The following is a 22557-nucleotide window of genomic DNA, read 5'->3' on the forward strand; positions in this document are numbered from 1 at the left end:
TACCTCAACTAAAATCAAAGGGGAGGTATAATCACTCTCACCCGCCTCAATAACACCGAGCTGTAGCATTTTCTTTACCTCAGCCTCCATAATATTGCGCTGGCGGGGTGACACCCGGTACGCCTTGGATCGTACTTGCTCTGGCGAGGTAAGTTCTATATCATGAGTAAGGACAGAAGTCCTACCAGGCCTCTCAGAGAACTGACCTTGAAACTCTTGTAAGAGTTGGTGTAGTTCGGTTTTCTGCTCAGCTGACAACGGTGCTTTAATGATTAAGTCACTAATGACCTGATCAGTGTCTTCCCTGTTCGTCACTGAGCCTAGTCCCGGAAGCTCTTCTAACTTTCCCGTGTCGGGCATTTCCTCTCCAGTACCTGGTGCCTTCAACGCTACAGGCTCAATTTTATCCAGTTCTGACGTGCTCGGAATATCAGCTTGCTGCGCCTCCGACCCTTTCTCATTGTTCGACAACGTCGGCCCCGCAACTACCGCCTTTGCAGCGAGCTCCCGAACTCTCGATCTGGTTAAGGCTTGAACGCTAGCCTCACCAAACAAAAGCCCCTTATCGCGCAGGAGGTGATCGGACCTGTTTGAAAATAGGTACGGGTACTGGGGGGGCAGCATAGATGACACTGCGGCCTCCGTCTCAAGTGCTCCGAAAGGTCCTTCAATAAGCACTTTTGCTACGGGCAGACACACGCTATGAGCTTCCAAGGCTTGCTTGATCCATGCGCACTCGCCCGTGAACATATCGGGTTCTACGTAAGAGGGGTGAACTACATCCATTGTAGCTGCGGAATCACGAAGCACTCGGCACTCTTTCCCGTTCACGAGGAAGTCTCGCATGTAAGGCTCGAGAAGCTTCATGTTCTCGTCAGTGCTACATAATGACAAACACACGACTTCTGTTCTTGTTTCTGGACACTGCGCCGAAAAGTGACCCGGCTTCTGGCACGTATAACACACGCGCGCTTGCCTCCTCTCGAACCGCTTTCTGCATTCGGTTTCGGCTGCCGCCGTCTCCTTACGTTCGGTCGGACTGCTTTCACTCGCATCCGCACTACGTGTGTCCCCCCTTGCTCTCATGGGTGTGAACTTCGGCCTCTCAGACTTGGAGCCGAATTCACCCTTTTGACCGTCCTTAGCTCCGCGAGCCCGACGCGTCACAAACTCCTCGGCTAGCTCGGCGGCTTTAGCCACTGTACTAACGTCTGGCCTATCCAAGACCCAGTACCGCACGTTCTCAGGTAACCGACTATAAAACTGTTCCAGCCCGAAAGACTGCAGTATTTTCTCGTGGTCACCAAACGCTTTCTCTTCTTTGAGCCACTCCTGCATGTTTGACATAAGCCTGTAGGCAAACTCTGTATATGACTCACTTCTGCCTTTTTCATTTTCCCGAAACTTCCGACGGAACGCCTCCGCTGACAGCCTGTACTTTTTTAGCAGACTCGATTTCACTTGGTCGAAATCCTCTGCCTCCTCTCTCTTCAAGCGAGCGACTACGTCGGCCGCCTCGCCGGGTAACAAAGTGAGCAAGCGCTGTGGCCACGTTTCCCGAGAGAACCCCTGCTTCTCGCACGTTCGCTCAAAGTTAACCAGGAACAAACCAATGTCCTCTCCAAGCTTAAACGGCCGCATCAGGTCAGTCATTTTGAACGATACTCGTTCTCCTGCACTGTGTGCCTGACTTCCATTACGAGCGCGTTCCATCTCTACCTCGAGACGCTTCATTTCCAAAGCGTGTTGACGGTCGCGCTCTTCTTTATCTTTTTGTTCTTTACGTTCGCGCTCGTCTTTCTCTTTTTGCTCATTACGTTCGCGCTCGTCTTTCTCTTTTTCTTTTTGTTCCCTCTCCTCAATGGTCTCAAGGCATTCCGACAGCTCGTCATCCTCAGACTCCAACTCAAGAATCGCCCTTAGCAGTTCTGGTTTTCTGAGTTTGTCTGAGACATCCAGACCCAACTCTCTTGCAAGCTCCAGCAATTTCGGTTTGCGCAACGACTTCAAATCCATGGCTGCTCCGAATGCTGCTTTCTCTACTGCCTACTATTGTCTTGCCGCAAACTAACCCGGCAGCAACGACAACCACAATTACCAGCTCTGTTTCTGACACTAACAAAAGCCTGGCAAAACTCACAAGAAGAAAGTCCCGCACTCACCAAACCTCGCAGCCAAGAATTCAGCGCAGTCGTTCCGCTGCAGGCAACCAGTCATCACACAGGGCTCGTTGCACTGCTCCCGGATGGTCGTTGTGCTGCTCAGCATACAGTTGACCGCATATCTTCGCTGCTGGCCTCCGTTGTCGGGATCTCACCGCTAGCAACCAGTTGTTGCATTTGGGTTGCAAGCCCCAAGGGTAGCGTTGGCCTGGCGGCCTGGGGCACAGCTGGAAACATCCGAAGGTCCCGGCAAAGGATGAGTCGACTGGCAACAGAACAACTTGTTTATTCTGGCATCGCAAAAGAGCAGCCGGTCAGGGCGACCACGTTACTCGAAGGGAGAAATCGAAGTCTCTCGTTGGCGTCCGGGGCAGCTCCCTTATATACCCTCGGAGTCGAGGGCAAGAAGGAACGGCTTGGGATGAGTCGCCCGATACGGCGACGCTCGAACATGTACAGACGTGACGGGCGCGTCCGCCGGGCCGGCGCCGGTCAGACCTCCTCGCCTCCCAGTTGGGGAGCTCCTCTCCCCGGCTGCCGCGCTTTGACAAGCGTGGGCACCAACATGCACACACACACACGCACACACGACGGCACGTGGCATTGAAACCTGCCTGGACGCGCTTGGCGAGAGGCGTTACGGCAGCACTGAACGGGCCCAAAATGACCGCCACTTTGAACGAAGCTGCGGCGTCCGTTGCATCCGCGCCGGCTATACCGCGCGTCGTAGGCGAGACGTAACAGTGGTTAGGCCCCGGTAACCCTCGTTGGACTGTTGATTCTGATACTTGGGGTAGCGATCACAGGCCTATTTTTATCTCCCTCAGGCCTACGCGTCTACGGAAAATACGCCGCACTGTACGAATAACATCATGGGACTCTGTACGCACAGACAATCATTTATCTACATTCAACCCCTCTTCAGCATTGTCTACTCTCTCTGCTGTTCTCGCTACTCACACTATTACCACTACTGTAAAGAAAGACGACCCAAACCCGGACATACATCTCTTGAATCTGTGGGCTCTTCGTCGTCAGGCGGATCTTTACGCTACTTGTCGCCCCGATGACCCTTCGGCTCTTCCTACTCTTCACCGCGCTACCGCACGGGCGCGGCGCTATGCAAAGCGGCTAGGCAGGCAACGCTGGGCTGCATGGTGTGCCCGCCTGTCCTTTACGCAGGGCAATCGACATCTTTGGGGAGTGTTTCACGCCATGGAGCGCCCTTCTCAGGTTGCAGATTACAAAGAGAGCATTCGCCTCGCGCTAAATGTGGATGAGGACACATTTGCACAACAAGCGGCCCGTCAATTTTTTCCAAACCATGCCTGCACCGCTACGTCTCCACCTGACTTATCAGTAACAGAGCCCCCCGATGGGATTACTTCTGACCTCACCATGGCAGTGCTGCTGGCCTCCATTGAACGTTTAAAAACTACTACTACTCCCGGACACGATGGTATACCTAACTCCTTATTCCTAACTTGGAAGGGAGGGCTTTGGAAACCCTACTTGATACTTTTAACGAAGTGTGGCTTTCTGGCGTAATACCGGGAGACTGGAAGCATTCTATTGTGGTTCCAATACCCAAGTCAGATCAGCCTCCAGTATCTCTCTCGGCCCTTCGTCCAATTTCCCTTACGCCTACCATCTGCAAGCTTTATGAAACCATTCTAGCCGCACGCTTTTCGTGGTGGCTGGAATCCCATGATTGTTACCCAGATTTCCAAATTGGTTTCCGCCCACAAATTGCAACGGAGGACGGCCTTGCTGCTTTGGCTACTGACGTCTTGCCACGAACCGTAAGCGCTACAGACATAACAAAGGCATATGATAACATCCTTCACTCTGCCATTCTTGCCTCCCTTCAAACTCTTGGTCTCCCTCACCGGTTCCTCCTCTCCATTCACGCCTTTTTAGCAAATCGAACCTTCAGCGTGCGTGTCCACGGAAAGCCCTTTGGTATTTTCACTTCCAATAGAGGAGTGCCGCAGGGCTCCATTCTCGCCCCCACATTATTTAATGTGGCTTTAATTCTTCTTGTTCGAGCCCTAGAGACCATCCCTTCTATCCGGGTGCTTGCATTTGCTGATGATATCACCTCGTGGTGCTGTCATTCAGATGCGTCTATTCATCAGTCGGTCCTTCAACTCGCGCTGGATGTATTGACATCTTGCCTCCCACCTCTGGGTCTAACATTCTCTCCTACTAAATCATGTTTCATTCGAATTGGAAATAAAGCCGCCTTACGGAAAGCTCCCCCTTTAAATTTTACGGTACATAATTCTCTGATTCCTCAGGTAGAAACTGTTCGTATTCTTGGTCTTCTCCTCCATACATCTGGGACTGGCACCCCGTGGCTGACAGCCACCCGTAAATCGGCTCACGCTACTCTAGGTCTGATTCGTCGCATAGCTATGCGCTCTGGTGGCGCACGTGCTCATACGGCCCGCCAGCTTCTGCGCTCTATCCTTCAGCCACGGATAGTATATCAGGCACAATTTCAACGTCTCACCCGCAGACAGTGGGACTCCCTTGAAGCTATCAATCGTGAGGCGCTATGCGCGTCATAATATATCTGCCTCGTTTAACACCCATACCTGTGCTACAGGAGTTCGCCCATCTTATTACACTCAGTGAAATCATCGACCAACGGGTGGCAAATAGAGCTCGAAAACAGTCTCTCAAACTTCATCGTTTAAAGACACTTCCACCGTGGTCCTATTGCCAGCTCACTGACAGTCGCCCCACTGTTTCCCCGTCGGTATCAGCAGCGTATCTGCCTGAAGGGTGCATATTATACACGGATGCATCACATTCTGCAGAGAGGGGAGTTACTGCTGTGTATAGTCCATCTCATCCGCATCTCAACACTCGCGCGACGTATACTGCGGATACGTGCACTCCCCTGGCATTGGAACTTCAAGCCATTTATAATGTCATTGCTTCCCTTCCGCTCGTTCCAACATTCAATGCAGTTCATATTTACGACTCCTGCGCCGCTCTTAAGCAGCTTAAGGCTGTTCGAGGAACGTTCCAGATTTCACAATCTTTTCATGTGCTCTGCGCAAAGTATCCATGTCCTGTGCGCATACACTGGATTTGCGGCCATGCCCAGGATCCACATAACATTCAAGCGGATGCTATGACTCATCTTCATACATTAGACGATCCGCCACCTTACCCTCTTCCCCCAGATCCGTTCCTGTCCCATGTTTCCGATTCCGAAGTTCTGCGCCAGCGAACACGCGCTCTAATTCCTCCGTGTTCGCACCCTCTCCCCCGTAGTCTTACTCGGCAGGAGGAGGTATCCGTGCGCTGGATTCGGGCAGGGGCGGCTCTGACACCATCTGTCCGTCATCGGTGGCGTGCCAAAGATCTGCCAGTACCTGACAGGTGCCCTCACTGTAGCGCTGCACCGGACATTTGTTATGTCCGGCACTTGTTGTGGACGTGCCCAGCAACGGCTGCTTTCAGAAAACGGCTCCTCAGGGTGGTGTGCCTGCGGTGGAACCGCGAAAGTGACATCGTGAAGTTGACAATGGACAACCGTTTCATTAACAACCTCTGCGACTACCTCAGCGCAACGGTTTTTCACTCCTTTTAACTTTCAATCCCGGGCATTCCTTCCCCGTTTCCTTTTTTCAATTTATGCCTCTTGGCACACTTCTCGAATAAAAAAAAGCGTTTCCTGCAAGCTAGAAGACCGAACAGCGCCTTTCAACCGACAGGACGCTGCCCAGCAAAGGATGTAAAGATTTTAAAAAATTAAAAGGGGATATTTAAACTGCAGGTAACCGCCGGCCAGGACCGCGCCGATAAGGCTTAGGTGAGATCGTGTGCACCGGCTGGGCAAAGCAACCAAAGAGGAAGTAAAGCGTAGTGGCGATGCCACTAGCGCCAACACTACCAATGTGAGTGGTTTGAGAATTCTGACTGCCTTGCTGGATGTGTTTAGCACATGGTATCTGCAGCCTGCCCAGTCTTCCCTTCACCTTTGCGCTGCTACCAAGTTGGTCGAGGTGGTGGTGTAAGCTTTATTTAGTGATTAAGTTGGCGCCCCCCCCCCCCCCCAGCCCCAAATTATGACGGGCCCTTAGTCTACGGCTCCTACCCCCTTAGCTGTTTGCTGCACTCGCTGAACCAGCTGTCTCTGGCCCTTGAGGCTTGGCCTGAAGAGCTTAGCCTTACACTGCTCAGGTTGTGGGTTTAAGTTTTTCGGCGCGGGCTGCATGCTTTTGCAAGCCCATATAGTCGGATACAGTCTAGGGTGTTCCCCGCCGGCTACCACGTGCAGGCAACGTGCCGATAGCCGAGAGCTGCTTACATATTCTATGAGCACGAGTGCTGCGCTACTATCGTCTGTGTACTGGCTAGGAAAAACAAAGGTCACTATGAACAGACTCATCTGGATTCGTAGCAGCTCATCGTTGATGGAATGGTGGCCGTATTTAGCTTGGTACGACATGATTCGTGCCTACGCCAACATCGCAGAACAGTGCTCTGGCGAAGTAGCTGTACGCGAAGTGCGAGGACTCCTCAATCACTAAGAACGACCTGCCACCAGTTGCCATGAACGCTTCAATCCCAATTAGTTTACTGAGTCCGTAAACCATATGGTTGGCAGCCAAGTGAAGCTTGAAAAGCACCGCGATGTGTGCCTGCTTTGATGGAATGAACGCACATAAAGAAGTGTTTAGGAAGTAAGCCCTAGTTTTTTTGTTTGATTTGAAGCAGCGCAAGGCCGAAAGCCAAAGAAGAGAGCCGAGAAAGAAACGGACGACACAGCGCTGAACTAACAACTGACATTTATTTGGCACGCTGCACGTATAAATACATTCAGGCACCAAAAAGGAAAACAAAGCAAAGAGCTCATTCATGCACTGGGTCTCTGCAAGCCAACACAAGCTAAAATGTGCGATTCAGGAAGCGAAGTTCTTTTTGAGATAAAGACACTGATGGAGCGCTTACACATGTGTCACCATACGTCTTGATGTTCGAAGCCTCGATTATTTCGCGGCACAGCTTATCTCTGTTCCTATCCACAACTCTGCAAAATTCGAACTGTGGGGTGCACTCGCACTCACGACAGTGCATGCTGAGGTTACGGGACTCTTTATTATCTACATTGTTGCGGTGCTGCCTGAGCCTATCATTTAAGCACTGTCCTGTCTGGCCAATATAAAACCTATTACAAGTCAATGGAATAGAATACACGACATTTTTTTGACATTTCCCGAATTTGCGCTCATGATTTTTCGTGCAAACGGGGATAGATTTCCCTGGATTGTTGACACGCATGCACAAACTTGATAACTTAATGGGAGCCGAAAAAACAACATCCACTCCGACTCTTTTACCAACACTTTTCAAATTATGTGATATCTTGTGGATGTAGGGAATAGCTGCTACTGGCTTACTTGTTTGACGTTCAGGACTCGGGGAGCATTTCAGTTTCTTCAACAAAACATCGGCCACAGAAGAAAGAACATGAAGCGGATAGCCACAAGCAGTAAGCCTCCCTACTTGTTTGCTAAAGCTGCGTGCGGGTTTATGTCGACAGGATTTTGTAAGTGCACTCCTGAAGCTTGACATGACAATTCCTCTTTTAACAAGCTTCGAGTGCGCGGAACTATAAGGTAGCAACGGTTTATTAGCCCTAGGCTCGAAAGACCAGCACACACTGCAAGATGAAAACTGCAGGCTCAAGTCTAGAAATCTGATTGTGTCCTCTACAGGAACTTCATGAGTTACTTCCAAAGGGGCAAGAACATCAGAAAATACACCTCGAACTTTGGACACTTCCCTACTAAAGGCTTCGCGCCCACAGGTGAGCAAAACTAGATAGTCATCCACAAAGCGAGAAACAGCTGCAACCGCTGTGCCATTTAAGCGGTCATTTAGTTCTCTGTCATGCATAGCTAAAAAGAAATCACTCAAAATTGGGGCAATGCAGGAACCTATACAAATGCCCTTCTTCTGAATAAAAATTCGACCTTCCCACTCTGTATACGTGGATTCAAGGTAGGCTAATAACAATTCTAAAAAGTTCTCCACCGACATGCCGGCTGCGAACGGCAAAATTATGGTGCCGTTCGCTTTCAGAACGCAGCCGGCATGTCGGTGGAGAACTTTTTAGAATTGTTATTAGCCTACCTTGAATCCACGTATACAGAGTGGGAAGGTCGAATTTTTATTCAGAAGAAGGGCATTTGTATAGGTTCCTGCATTGCCCCAATTTTGAGTGATTTCTTTTTAGCTATGCATGACAGAGAACTAAATGACCGCTTAAATGGCACAGCTGTTGCAGCTGTTTCTCGCTTTGTGGATGACTATCTAGTTTTGCTCACCTGTGGGCGCGAAGCCTTTAGTAGGGAAGTGTCCAAAGTTCGAGGTGTATTTTCTGATGTTCTTGCCCCTTTGGAAGCAACTCATGAAGTTCCTGTAGAGGACACAATCAGATTTCTAGACTTGAGCCTGCAGTTTTCACCTTGCAGTGTGTGCTGGTCTTTCGAGCCTAGGGCTAATAAACCCTTGCTACCTTATAGTTCCGCGCACTCGAAGCTTGTTAAAAGAGGAATTGTCATGTCAAGCTTCAGGAGTGCACTTACAAAATCCTGTCGACATAAACCCGCACGCAGCTTTAGCAACCAAGTAGGGAGGCTTACTGCTTGTGGCTATCCGCTTCATGTTCTTTCTTCTGTGGCCGATGTTTTGTTGAAGAAACTGAAATGCTCCCCGAGTCCTGAACGTCAAACAAGTAAGCCAGTAGCAGCTATTCCCTACATCCACAAGATATCACATAATTTGAAAAGTGTTGGTAAAAGAGTCGGAGTGGATGTTGTTTTTTCGGCTCCCATTAAGTCATCAAGTTTGTGCATGCGTGTCAACAATCCAGGGAAAACTATCCCCGTTTGCACGAAAAATCATGAGCGCAAATTCGGGAAGTGTCAAAAAAATGTCGTGTATTCTATTCCATTGACTTGTAATAGGTTTTATATTGGTCAGACAGGACAGTGCTTAAATGATAGGCTCAGGCAGCACCGCAACAATGTAGATAATAAAGAGTCCCGTAACCTCAGCATGCACTGTCGTGAGTGCGAGTGCACCCCACAGTTCGAATTTTGCAGAGTTGTGGATAGGAACAGAGATAAGCTGTGCCGCGAAATAATCGAGGCTTCGAACATCAAGACGTATGGTGACACATGTGTAAGCGCTCCATCAGTGTCTTTACCTCAAAAAGAACTTCGCTTCCTGAATCGCACATTTTAGCTTGTGTTGGCTTGCAGAGACCCAGTGCATGAATGAGCTCTTTGCTTTGTTTTCCTTTTTGGTGCCTGAATGTATTTATACGTGCAGCGTGCCAAATAAATGTCAGTTGTTAGTTCAGCGCTGTGTCGTCCGTTTCTTTCTCGGCTCTCTTCTTTGGCTTTCGGCCTTGCGCTGCTTCAAATCAAACTATGAATAACCAACTCGCCCATCAGCTTGTGCTTTCTAGTTTTGTTGGTGTAAGTATATTTGCTTGTAATATGAGAATTAGACTTGCTACGAACTTTGGATATAATGAAAGTTATTTTTGTAACCGTCGCGTTCGGTATAGAAAGAATCTGCAGTATTTATTACCGTTCAGGACCAGCAATATTGCCCTCGCCTTCTTCCATGTTTCCGCGGATCGAGAAGGTGAGGCATCGAGCGTACATACATGACTGTATTGTTTCGTAGCACAGTCTGTCTTTCCTTCTTCGGCACGATATACGGTTGACCTGCTCAATTTACCGAAAGTAACCGGTCAATACAGTTTTCGTTTAGCTCGGACTCCTTCCTTCATTTGGTGTCTCCTCCATTTGGCATTTTGCTTGCGCCTTCCTTGCAGTTTCCGCTGCAAAATTCAGAGTCAACATAATTGCAACATGCAGGTGTGATATGCCTTCCCTTTGAAAGTGCCTGCTTTCTTAAAAACAGGGAACGTCGACAAAACTCAGCATCAATCCTGCGGCGATAGCAGTCACACTGAAGTTAGATGCCCTGCGCAGACAATTCGCTTCGGTTAACAAAGAAGCCAACGCTGTCATCTTTTCGGCACAGGTGTACGTAGCCTGTGACAAACGAATGATGGGGTTTTAACGTAGTTGAACCGAGTAGGCGTACGAAAGCATTCGTTTTGTCTGGTTGGTTAATGGCTTCTCGATTCCTAAGCATTTTATGAATCGAGAAACCATTAGCCAACCAGACAAAACGAATGCTTTCGTACGCCTACTCGCCTCATTTAGCAGCCCCGGACATTATGCTTCTTCTCCATCATCAGGTAGTCATGAGACGTACACTAGACACGAAAGTCATCGTCGGCCTCGATGTTGCCAAGGCATTCGACAACGTCCTCCATGAAGCGATTCTTCAACAACTTCAAACTCTCGGTGTCGGACATCGCATGTATGCGTACATCCGAAACTTTCTCACCGACCGCACAGTGCAACTTAAAGCCGGCACGGGAGATCCTTCCATCATCTCTCCGGGAAACCGTGGCACGCCGCAAGGCGCCGTACTTTCGCCAATGCTTTTTAACGTCGCACTGATAGGCCTGCCGAAGCTACTGGCCGACATCCCCCACCTGCATCACAGCATTTATGCTGACGACCTCACACTTTGGATCACGCGCGGCAGTGACGGCCAGATTGAAGAGACTTTACAGACCGCGATCGAACGGATCGGAGATTATCTAAGTACAGTTGGCCTCACGTGCTCGGCGACAAAGTCCGAGTATATCATCATTCCTTCCCCGGGACGACGCCCTTCAAAGATACTTCCGGACATCAACCTCCAGGTGCAAGGAAACCCGATTCCTCGAACAGCCAACATCAGGATCCTGGGTTTGCATCTACAGGCCAACGGCAGCAACAACATCACGATCCAACGCATCGACCAGTCGGTTGTGCAGATCGGACGCCTCCTTAAGCGAATCTCCAACAAGCATCATGGCATGCGAGAGTCCAACCTCCTGCGCCTCGTTCAAGCTTTGCTCTGCTCCCGCATCACCTACTCTGGACCCTACTTACGTCTCACTCGTGCCGAAAGCGAACGGCTAGACGCGTCACTTCGAAAAGCATACAAGACGGCCCTAGGTCTTCCCATGTCCACAGCTACCCATAAGCTCATGGCTCTCGGAATCTCCAATACCGTGAGCGAACTGATCGAAGCAACCCTCACCGCCCAGTATGAGCTGCTCTCACTCACACACGCTGGCCGAGCGGTACTGCAGCAAGTTGGGATCTCCCCGCCGAGATCGGCCCCAAGTTACGCTGAACTTACATCGGAATATCGCCTAAATCTCCGCATTCCTCCCATTCCCAAAAGGATGCACCCGGAACACCACGCCCAGAGACGGGCCGACCGGGCTCGTCAGTTCGAGAAACGCTTCAGCGGACGTCCGGACGTCACGTATACGGACGCCTCTTACCATCCATCGAGGCCAGCGATGGTGGCGGTAGCTCTCGCCCCTCACCGCAGCTGGTACACAGCCTGCAGCATTCGCAATGCAGAAACAGTCACCGCAGCTGAGGAGGTTGCCATTGCGCTCGCGCTAGCCGACCCTAATACCAAAGTCGTCATCAGTGACTCTGAACAGGCTATTCGCAATTACGATGCTGGCCGTATCTCTTGCCAGGCGTTACACATTCTACGTTCTACAGCACCCTCTTCCACATCTCGCTTACTTCTTTGGGCTCCAGCCCACGAGTCACTCAGCGGAAACGCCCAGGCACACACTCTCGCTCGAGATCTCAGCTGCCGAGCCGAGAGTATGATAAGCCACCCTGCTTCCGCTGACACTAATATCCCACGCGCTTCTCTACTCACCACTTACACGGACATACTCCAGCACTACCGACTCCAAAGGTGCACATATCCTCCCGCACACCGCGATCTAACAAGACGCGAGGCCGTCCAATGGCGCAAACTACAAACTGGCAGCTTCCCACACCCCCTCTTATACAGCAGGATCTTTCCGGAACAGATAGCCCCCATGTGTAAACACTGCTCAACTCCGGCCACACTCATACATATGGTGTGGACTTGTACACATTACAACACAGACAACGCAAACACCCCAGAGACGTGGGAGTCTCTCCTGTGTACTTCCAAGCCAGCAGACCAACGCTGGCTTATCCAGCGCGCGGTGGAGGCCGCGGCATCCCAAAGGATCCCCGCCGACCTCCTCTAAGTCAGCGCAACCGGTCCTTTGACTGGTCTCCTGTTTTTGGGCGTAATAAAAGAGTTTACCTACCTACCTAATGGTTTCTCTTTGCAGGGTAATTGGCATGTCTGGCAACGATACTAGACACAGGATAAGCTCTGATCAAGATTAAGCTGATCTGACCTCTTCGCGTTGCATATCTCTGTTGATGAAGAGGACGATGTGCAATGCAAAGCGCAAGAGTGTGTTCCTGTGTTCTCCGCAGGTTCGAATCACAGTCGCTGTGATGTTGATATTATTTATTTATTTTGTTTGTTTGTTTGTTCGCTTGATCATTCACTCATTCATTTAAGGTCAAGAATTTATCGATGAGCCGGCTTTTCCAGCTTTCGTCGCGATGGACAGCTTTCGCTCTAAAATGCCATAATGCGCACACCATGTGCGCAAGCAATCCGTGCTCCCTAAATATGAACGGCGTTATAGTCAGCGCTGAGCATTGGTTCCGACAGCCGCCGCTATGCGCTCATGCGAGTGGTGTAATGTTGCATCTCCAAATTCGCTGGAATCTTAATTTCTGATTTATGCAGAAATTTTCTCGTCTTTAAATGTGTTTTACTGGCAATGCTGAATCATATCATTTCAACCGCCGAAATACCAGTCCTCGTGAAAACCGCCGTTATTATTCTATGTTTCAAAAATGGAGCACCCAACAGGGTACAAAATTATTGACCCATCTCAATTTTGCCAGCGAAAAATTACTTGACAAACTCTTGCTTCAAAGGATGCAGTGTTTCTCGGATAACCATTGTGTCATTTCTGCCGCCTAGTACGGATTTATGCAGGGCAGAGGCACCCAGATTCTTCTTGACGATTTCGCTGATACTATGAATTCAGCTTTTGAGTGTAATCACGTTGTATGTTCGTTGTTTCCGGACGTGCGTAAAGCATTTTACAGTGCCTGTGATAGCCTGCTCTTAACTAACTTCAAATTTTTAAATTTATAGTCTCGTTTTTGCTGTTGCTTACCAATTTCTTACAGAACAGACGGCAGCTAGTCTCGGTCGCCGATTTTCGCGTTAGTTGTACTGATATCAATATTGGTGTCCCCCTAGGATCCAGTCTGAGCTCGTTGCTGTTTAAAGTCGTTGTTAATGATCTAGTTAACTCAGTGCCCGGTTGTTTGTTTCAATATGCTGATGATACGGCTATCATTTCCTGTGCGAAGCACTTTTCTGATGCTATTACTGATCTTCAAAGTACTTCATCAAACGTTATTCACTGGTTCGCTTACAATCTTGTCAACGTTAACGTATCGAAAACAAATCTGACATTCTTCTGTAACGCATTAAAGAAGTTCACGCTTGGCCGGTCTTTGCTTTTGCATACATCTAATTGTGCCCCATGCTCCTGTACTCCACTCGTTTATGCTTCCCGCATAAAATATCTTGGTTTTCTGTTTGATAGCGACTTTTCTTTCAATTCAGGATTACGCGCTCTTTCTTGCTTGCTGTTAAATATTGGATACTGCATGCCTTTTTCTGGTAGAAAACAATAATACACGTCTTGTGTTACAGTGTTTTAAGATATGGCATAACACTTTATGGGCAATGTGTGCTTCGTTGGCAAAACAGACTTAGCTTCACCTTGCGCTCAATCTTAAAAAAAACAGAGCTTACGAGTTTCAACTTCAAAAGGAATGTTATGTGTTTGGTTTTGTAAGGCTTCCATACATTAATTCTGTTTTATTTGAAAAGGTTTTACTTAAACATTTTTGGGAAAGTTTGTATAAAGTTGAGTATGTTCCGAGTGGATCTCTCAGACCAAAAGAGAGATAGCATTCCCCGGTGTTCCACTTGCTATGGTAAAAGAACTCGTGCATTATATGTTCCTCCGTTAACAAATGTGATGATGATGATAATGAAAGGTTTTTATGGCGCAAGGGCGCCTAAGGACAAAGAGCGCCAAACACGTGGTTTTTTGGTCGACTCAGGCTAAAACATGTACAGATAAAATTAAAAGCATGTGTATGGGGCCTAAGAGTGGTGAGCAAGTGCATGATTATAGAGTGCGAAGATGGTGCCTAAATATTTGGTGCAATGGCTTAAAGTGATGTATAGCGCATAAAACTTGTTTTGAGAGGAGTCGTATATGAAAGACGAAGCCAGGAAGCCTGAACTACAGTCCTTGCTGGAGCAAGAGGAATGAGGCGCCTGGCAGCTATGGGTAAGCTCAGCATTCTTCTAAGCAATGAGGAGGTGCTGACGTCCCTTTGAGTAGGAGATCTCTCGTAAGAAACCTACATAAGTTGATAATTTAAAAACCTTATCCAATGAAAACAGCCGGTGATCACCTAAGAATGATGAAGGCCGCATTGGTATTTTAAATGTGTAAAGTTCGGGGAAGTGCTGTTGTCTTTATGTGTTTAGTCTGGGGCATATGTTTCATGTGTGGAAAACTGAGATGGGGGCTCCACATCTCTGGCAATGTGGTGACGGAGTATCCTGTAGAAGATGTGAGTGTGTGATCTATGCATGTCCTATCCTCAGTCTGCAGAGAGCAACTTTTTTCATCCATTTCGTTTTCTGTAACATACATCCCAATCCATGGTTTTATTGTGCGCAGTTTGTTGTCTGTTTGTTCATCCCGATCCTGCAGCCACTCTGCGATATGCACTCCCAATATTTGGCCTGAGGTCATGGTATGTAAGTTGGTTTATATCCATCCGACACAAGTCGGCACCCGACGCTGCAAGCCTATCAGCTTCTTCATTTCCACCTATTCCACAGTGACCGGATACCCAGCATACTGTAACATTAGGGTTCAGTGTGCGTGCAGGCATAAGGCATTTCAAGAGGGAATTCATTACAGGGTTTTTACAGGGCTCCCTGAAGACAGGCCCATAATCACACTTACAGAATATGAGTAAATGGCAGAGCTTCGGACTTTCTTTTCCAGGATGAATCTAACAGCAAACAGAATACCATGACATTCTGCAGTATGTCTGCTTGTGTGTCTATTCATTGTTTTTATTTCAGAAAATTGACAACTGTGAACTGCACATGGAACTGAGGATGTCTTTGAGGCATCAGTATGAAACTCTGTGCACTGATATTTTGCTTCTAAAGACAGGAACTGCTGTATTATGGCAATTGGTCACCCATTCTTACCAAATTCACAAAAAGATATGTCGCAGTCAGCTGGATACACTTGCCATGGAGGAATTATGTGTTTAAAAGTTACCAGAATGTTGGAGACTGGTATGTTCGTGTCTTGGACAAGTGTGGCGACTCTAATGGGTAAAGGTGGGGTTTCAGACGGTCGGTTTGAAAAGAGCAGTGCACTGGTTGGGTTTCGCAACAGCTCGTTGTAGGGATGGTCAGCATGAGATAATACCTTCGTAGCGTACGTTATACTTCCGTATTTCCATCGTCGTTCAAGCGACCATCGGTCCTCCTCAATGTACAAACCGGCAATAGGGCTTGTATGGAAAGCACATGTAGCCAACCGCAGGCCCAGGTGGTACACCGCATCGAGAATTTTAAGGTACTTTTTCGTGCTGACCCGTACACTACTGAGCCGTAGTCTATACGTGATGGAACTACGCTATTTAGAAGACTGAGCAGTCAGTCTAGATCTGTACCCCAAGACTGGTGGGACAGAATCTTTAGAAGGCGCATTGATTTCATGCATTTATGTATTGGTTGCCTAATATGTTTCATGATTGTGAGCTTTCCGTCGACTACGACATCAAGAAATTTGTGATCTTTTTGGGCAGTAATATTTTGCCCGTTTACAGTGATGTTGGGTTTAGGTCTAATATCACGTAATTTTCTGAAGAGTACGCTTAAAGTCTTTGATGAGTTGAGTTTAAATCCGTTTTGGTCTGCCCACTTTGCTACTTTGTTGACTCCTAGTTGAATTTGCCGCTCACAAGGGCAAATTATATGACTTGTAACTTATTTGTACATCACCGACATAAACGAAGAAGGATATAGATCTAGGCAGGATGCTCTTTAATGAATTAATTTTCACAATAAAAAGAGTGCAGCTAAGAACGCCACCTTGAGGCACACCATTCTTCTGTAGAAACTGCTTGGATAACGAGTTCCCCACACGGACCTTGAATGTTCGTTCAGACAGATAACTTTGAATGGGGGTCAGCATATTCCTCTAGATCCCAAACGTGAACAGGTGACGGATGATACCATAGCGGCATGTGGTATCGTAAGCTTTCTCTAAATAAAAAAAAACGGTAATCAGTGCTGTTTATGCACAAAAGCATCCCTTACGTAACATTTGAAGGCAACGAGCTTGTTAGTGGTTGATCAGATAGCCCTGAATCCAGCTGAGTGCTGGTCAAGAAGGCCGTTGATTTAAAGAAAATGCACAAACGCTGATTTAGCATTTTTTCAAAGAGTTTACATAAACAGCTCGTTCGGGCGATTGACCGATAACTAGCCGCATGGGTGGCTTCTTTGCCTTGCTTTAATGTCGGGATGATAATCGCTTCTCTCCGCACTTTTGGAAGACCTCCAACAGCCCGTATCTTATTAAACAGGCACAGGACAGATTCAAGGGTTTCTTCATGCAAGTGCCTGAGCATTCCATATGTGATCCTGTCAGGGCCTGCTTCTGTTGAGTGGCCACAAGTGTCTAAGGTAACTTTCAACTCCTTTAAAGTATATGGGCTATTGTATCCTCCTATTGGTGGCCTTTTATTATTGTGAATTGGTTTGCGCTCCTCAGCAAGCTTGTATCTAAAAAAGGGATCCGTATAATGCGCAAAGCTAACAGTGTATTCGAAGTGTTTGCCTAGTGCATCTGCTTGGTGCTCCAATGTGTCACCGGCGATGCCAACGAGAGGAATTGGATGCGAACAGTGCCCTTTAAGTGCTTTTAGTCTACTTTACACTTTATGAGTATGTGTGTAAGAATTTACAGAAGAGAGAAATGATTGCTAACTTTCTCGTTTGGATATACGCCGCCTACGCCTGCCATTTGCTTTAGCTCGCTTAAAGTTTACTGAGTTGTCAGCCGTAGGATAACGGTGGAATCTTGACCCTGCATTATTTTGGTCGTGGCGAGCTTTATTGCACTGTGCATTCCACCATGGCTTTCGTTTGTTTTCTATTTTACCTGATGTCTGCGGAACGGATTTCTGTGCAGCGTCTATTATGTTCAATTAGACCAAGGATTGAGATTCATCTAAACCTATGTTTGTGATTTATGAACATGGCAGTGCTGAGAGTTCCCGGAACAACTTACACTCAGAAATCTGTTCTTTAAACTTTATAGGAATATTTACCCTCGGATATATATTTTCTGTGTATTTTAACGAAATTGAAATTAGTCCCTTCCATACAGGTTATTAATAAAAGCCCACTTAGTAGCTGCCATGAGCAATGGAGAGCCAACAGCAACGTCGATCGCCGTGTATGAGCTGTGTGTTGCATTAATATGTGTTGGTTCTCGTCTATTGAATAAGCATGAGCCTGATAAAAGGAATTTTTCAATTGGCGCACCTTGAGAATCGGTTCCCTTACCTCCCCATAATGGGTGGTCTGCGTTAATGTCGCCAATCAACAGGAACGACTGGGGTAGCTGGTCAATGAGTTTGTCGAGTTTATCAATGGACAGGCGATGATCTGGTGGGATATATAGGGCGTATATGGTTATTACTCTGCCGAAAGTTAGGGCTCGTATTGCCACTGACTCTAAATCAGTAGCGCGAGTATTTCATATATGTCATCAAGGTTGTTAAGTAGACCTCTGCAGTTCCATTGAATAATTCTCTCGAGAGCCATATTTCTTGTTGGGAAAGCGAATACTATTTGGGCTTGTTTAGATGTCGCCGCCTTGATCAGTCGGCTTGACTGGAAGATGTCTTTTTGGTTTGAGGCGGTCTAGAAGACTACTCCTCTCTTGGGGGACTTTCTCAGCGCCTCGGACGCTGAGGGTCCCGGCATCATGTCTATTGCTCCCTGGAGACGTTGAAGCAGACGTGAATTTTTCAAAAGCAAGAGACTCAACTCTTATTTGTCTGTGATTTCCCAGAGGTCTGCAAAAAGTTGACCTCTGGGACATAGAAGTTTTGCGCAGCCGGAGGCTGCTTGGTGAGGGGCCGAAGTGGGCGCGCATCATCGATGCTGAATTGCGTGCCTACAGAGACGAGGCGCCGACCGGCCCCCCGGTGTGCTGCGTCAGCATAGGATCTTCCGGAGAGAAGCGAGACCTTCTTCCGGACTTCCGGGAAAGTGATGTTTTCTGTGACTTTCAGCTGAATGATCTTTTCTCATCTTGGAATGACTGGTATGTCCGCGAGTACGCGGCCTGTGGCCCGTGGCAGTTTAGACATTCTACTTGAGCGGCACGCAGTTATCGGGTGGGTGCTCATGGCCACCGCACTTCGCACGTGGGAGATTTACCCGGCACGTTTTTTATTCGTGTCCGTACTTTTGACAATTGAAACATCGTCTTGGGTTGGGGATTTATGGACGGACTTTGCAGTGAATAAACTCTGCATTTACAGCATTTGGAAGACGGCACCATTGAAAAGTCTCTATATATATATATATATATATATATATATATATATATATATATATATATATATATATATATATATATATATATATATATATATGAAGGGAGCCAACAGTCACCGAAACCAAGGTGCATAGGGGAACGTTAAGTTTTTTTTATGTGTTATGTTTATCAGTGGGATAATAATACTTAGATTAATAAATCGCTTAAAGAAAATTACTTTTAAAGCAGCAGAAAAAACAACCATGCCGCCGGTGGGATCCGAACCCACGACCTCCGAATATCGCGTCCGGTGCTCTTACCAACTGAGCTACGGCGACGGCTGTCCAATCTGCTGCTCTCGTGGGTATTTATGTTTACTGGGTGTAAGCGAGCCTTGAGAGTGTTCACCAGCGCCACCCTCGACCATAGCGGCGGACGTAGCACGTCCTGTAATACCGCGAGCATGACGTAGAACGTCATTTTCTGCTGCTTTAAAAGTAATTTTCTTTAAGCGATTTATTATTCTAAGTATTATTATCCCACTGATAAACATAACACATAAAAAAAACTTAACGTTCCCCTAAGCACCTTGGTTTCGGTGACTGTTGGCTCCCTTCATAAATTTATCAAACGGGCCCCTCAGTGCCTTTAACTTGTCTGCTAATAGCATAACGAGGGTCTCGGTTCTGGCAGTCTTGATGTCATAGGTAGGATAAGAGGGCTCTCGCACAGTTTCCGCCCTCACCGTTAGATGACGTTCTACGTCATGCTCGCGGTATTACAGGACGTGCTACGTCCGCCGCTATGCTCGAGGGTGGCGCTGGTGAACACTCTCAAGGCTCGCTTACACCCAGTAAACATAAATACCCACGAGAGCAGCATATTGGACAGCCGTCGCCGTAGCTCAGTTGGTAAGAGCACCGGACGCGATATTTGGAGGTCGTTGGTTCGGATCCCACCGGCGGCATGGTTGTTTTTTCTGCTGCTTTAAAAGTAATTTTCTTTAAGCGATTTATTAATCTAAGTATTATTATCCCACTGATAAACATAACACATAAAAAAAACAACGTTCCCCTATGAACCTTGGTTTCGGTGACTGTTGGCTCCCTTCATAAATTTCTCAAACGGGCCCCTCAGTTCCTTTAACTTGTCTGCTAATATATATATATATATATATATATATATATATATATATATATATATATATATATATATATATATATATATATATATATATATATATATATATAGAGAGAGAGAGAGAGAGAGAGAGACAGAGACAGAGACAGAGAGAGACAGAGACAGAGAGAGACAGAGACAGAGAGAGACAGAGACCGAGAGAGACAGAGACAGAGACCGAGAGAGACAGAGACCGAGAGAGACAGAGACAGAGAGAGACAGAGAGAGACAGAGACAGAGAGAGACAGAGACAGAGAGAGACAGAGACAGAGAGAGACAGAAAGAGACAGAGACAGAGAGAGACAGAGAGAGAGAGAGACAGAGACAGAGACAGAGAGACAGAGAGAGAGACAGAGAGAGAGACAGAGAGAGAGAGAGACAGAGAGACAGAGATAGATAGATAGATAGAGATTCTTTGTTCAGACAACAAGGTCTCGGGTGCAGGGGCAAAAGGCAGATGTGATCTGCCTGACGGGGCCCAAGCAGCCGTCGCACAGCTCAGAATAGGCAGGAAAAGGACCAACTTCATGCACTTATTATATAGAGCAAGCACTTTTAAATCAAAGTGAATGATAAAGAAAGTGCATACTTTTTTTGCAATGACTAAATTGTACACTGAATAGTTACAAGGTATGAATAAAGTCAAAAATGCAAGAAAATTCACACAGTCAATGAAATATCAAAACAATGAACATTTCTATCAACAACCCATTAATCGCTGTAACAAGAAAACAGGTAATATGAAGCATGCTTTTTAAAAGATTTCTCCGACCCATATCTCTGAAGACGATGTGGGGTGCCACCACCTCTTCATCGTTCCACCGTATGGTGATGCGACGAAGGGCAATGACAGCTTCACCTTGATCTCTGAAGCCCTCAAGGAGGTCTGAGTATGTTTCACGGATAAGGCCGCGTTCAGATATAAAACCTTGTACTTTGTTTAGGATGGGCGGGGGGGGGGAGATGGTTACCAGGAGGTGAGCGAACTGTTTTCGTTTGAGTAGGGTGTCCGAGTGGTCTTTCTGCGACACTTCGACAAGAAGTTCACTGGATGTGAGTTTTTTTGCATTGTAGTTTTTGCCTATCATTTCAACTAGAGTCCTAGCAATGAGAACGACAAACATGGCAGCAATTGATTCATTGTCTACAAGCGAGGGTAAAATCAGAAAAGGAGGAAAATGTTGAGGGTCGGGTAGAATTCTAGCAATGCTTTCATCGGTGCGATTCCTTTTCAGGGATCGATCAGGTTCTTTAGAAGTACTCATGCGATATAGATATACTGACGAATCCTAAAATGTCGCTTGTAGTTCACCGTCTTATTCACAGGAAGGTACCGGAGCCCCCGACTGGTAAACAGACGGGAAGCCTGTCGGGCGGGGCTTGACTATGGCCCCGAACGCCACCTTTCATGGTTTCTACCCTTCACCTTACAACCTACCGCCACGGTGCGGATGACAGCTTCGGTATGGTTGCTAAGGGTCTGTGGTGGCGCCAAGCACCATAACCTTGAGACTCAAGGTGTCCTTGCGGGCGTTACTAAACGTGTTGTCATCAAGTGCATGTTTTGTGAGTACAAATTATAAACTAAAGAAACTATTGCATTCATCTCTTTTAATCAGACCTTTAACCTTGTGTTGGAACATTTGGTATAATTTATCGCCTGTCTTGTCTCGTTCCTTTCATGGTCATATATTACTGGACTTTCATCGCCTACATTGGCTGATATACATTTGTTGTAGATATAGTTATTGGATTAAGTGTTGTTTTTTTAATTAACTGTGAGGTGTGATATGTTCAACGTTTTATTGCTGTCCTACTTTTTTGTTGCTCTCAGTTATTCTCAGTTTGCAAGCGCCGCACGCGACTTCTCGCTACCTGCAGGCGCTGCCATAAAAGACCAATGACACTTCGGCAGGCCTCAGTCTGTAAAGTTCGAAGTTTGAAGGTTGAAGTTTGGTTCATTTCAAAAAGAAATAAGGGACCAGAGACAAAAAGCGAAGGTTAATTCACTTGGCGGTAAGGTGTCGTTGTAACATTTGGTGCACCGACAATTCAGGCAGCACATCCCAGTACTTTTACAGACATTTTAGCTCTTACTGCTCATAGTTTAGTCTTTTTGTTGTTAAAGGTAAAGGCACAATATGAATCACAAACATCATCAACGAATAATAGCAATTGTACATAGCAACAAACCCATAAAAAATTTAAAATACACAGGAGAAACACACCTCACGAAAAGCAGAAAAATTACATTTGCGAGAGAAAGAATGAATGTATTCTTTTCTTATTTACATTTTATATATTAACTTTATTTTCGCGAAAATAGTTTAATATAGTGGGCAGAGTATGTGCAAGCATTTGCTGGCCAAATGTCGTTGTTACGACGCTTGGCCAAAGTGTCTTTGCTGTGCAGAATAAACTGATTGGTTGATTAGTTAAGGTTCACCGCATGTGCTGAAGCGTTTTTTGCAACGTCGTCATAGGTGCGTATTCAATATAAGC

This window comes from Amblyomma americanum, chromosome 5 (genome assembly GCF_052857255.1).
Source record: "Amblyomma americanum isolate KBUSLIRL-KWMA chromosome 5, ASM5285725v1, whole genome shotgun sequence".
Lineage (NCBI taxonomy): Eukaryota > Metazoa > Arthropoda > Arachnida > Ixodida > Ixodidae > Amblyomma > Amblyomma americanum.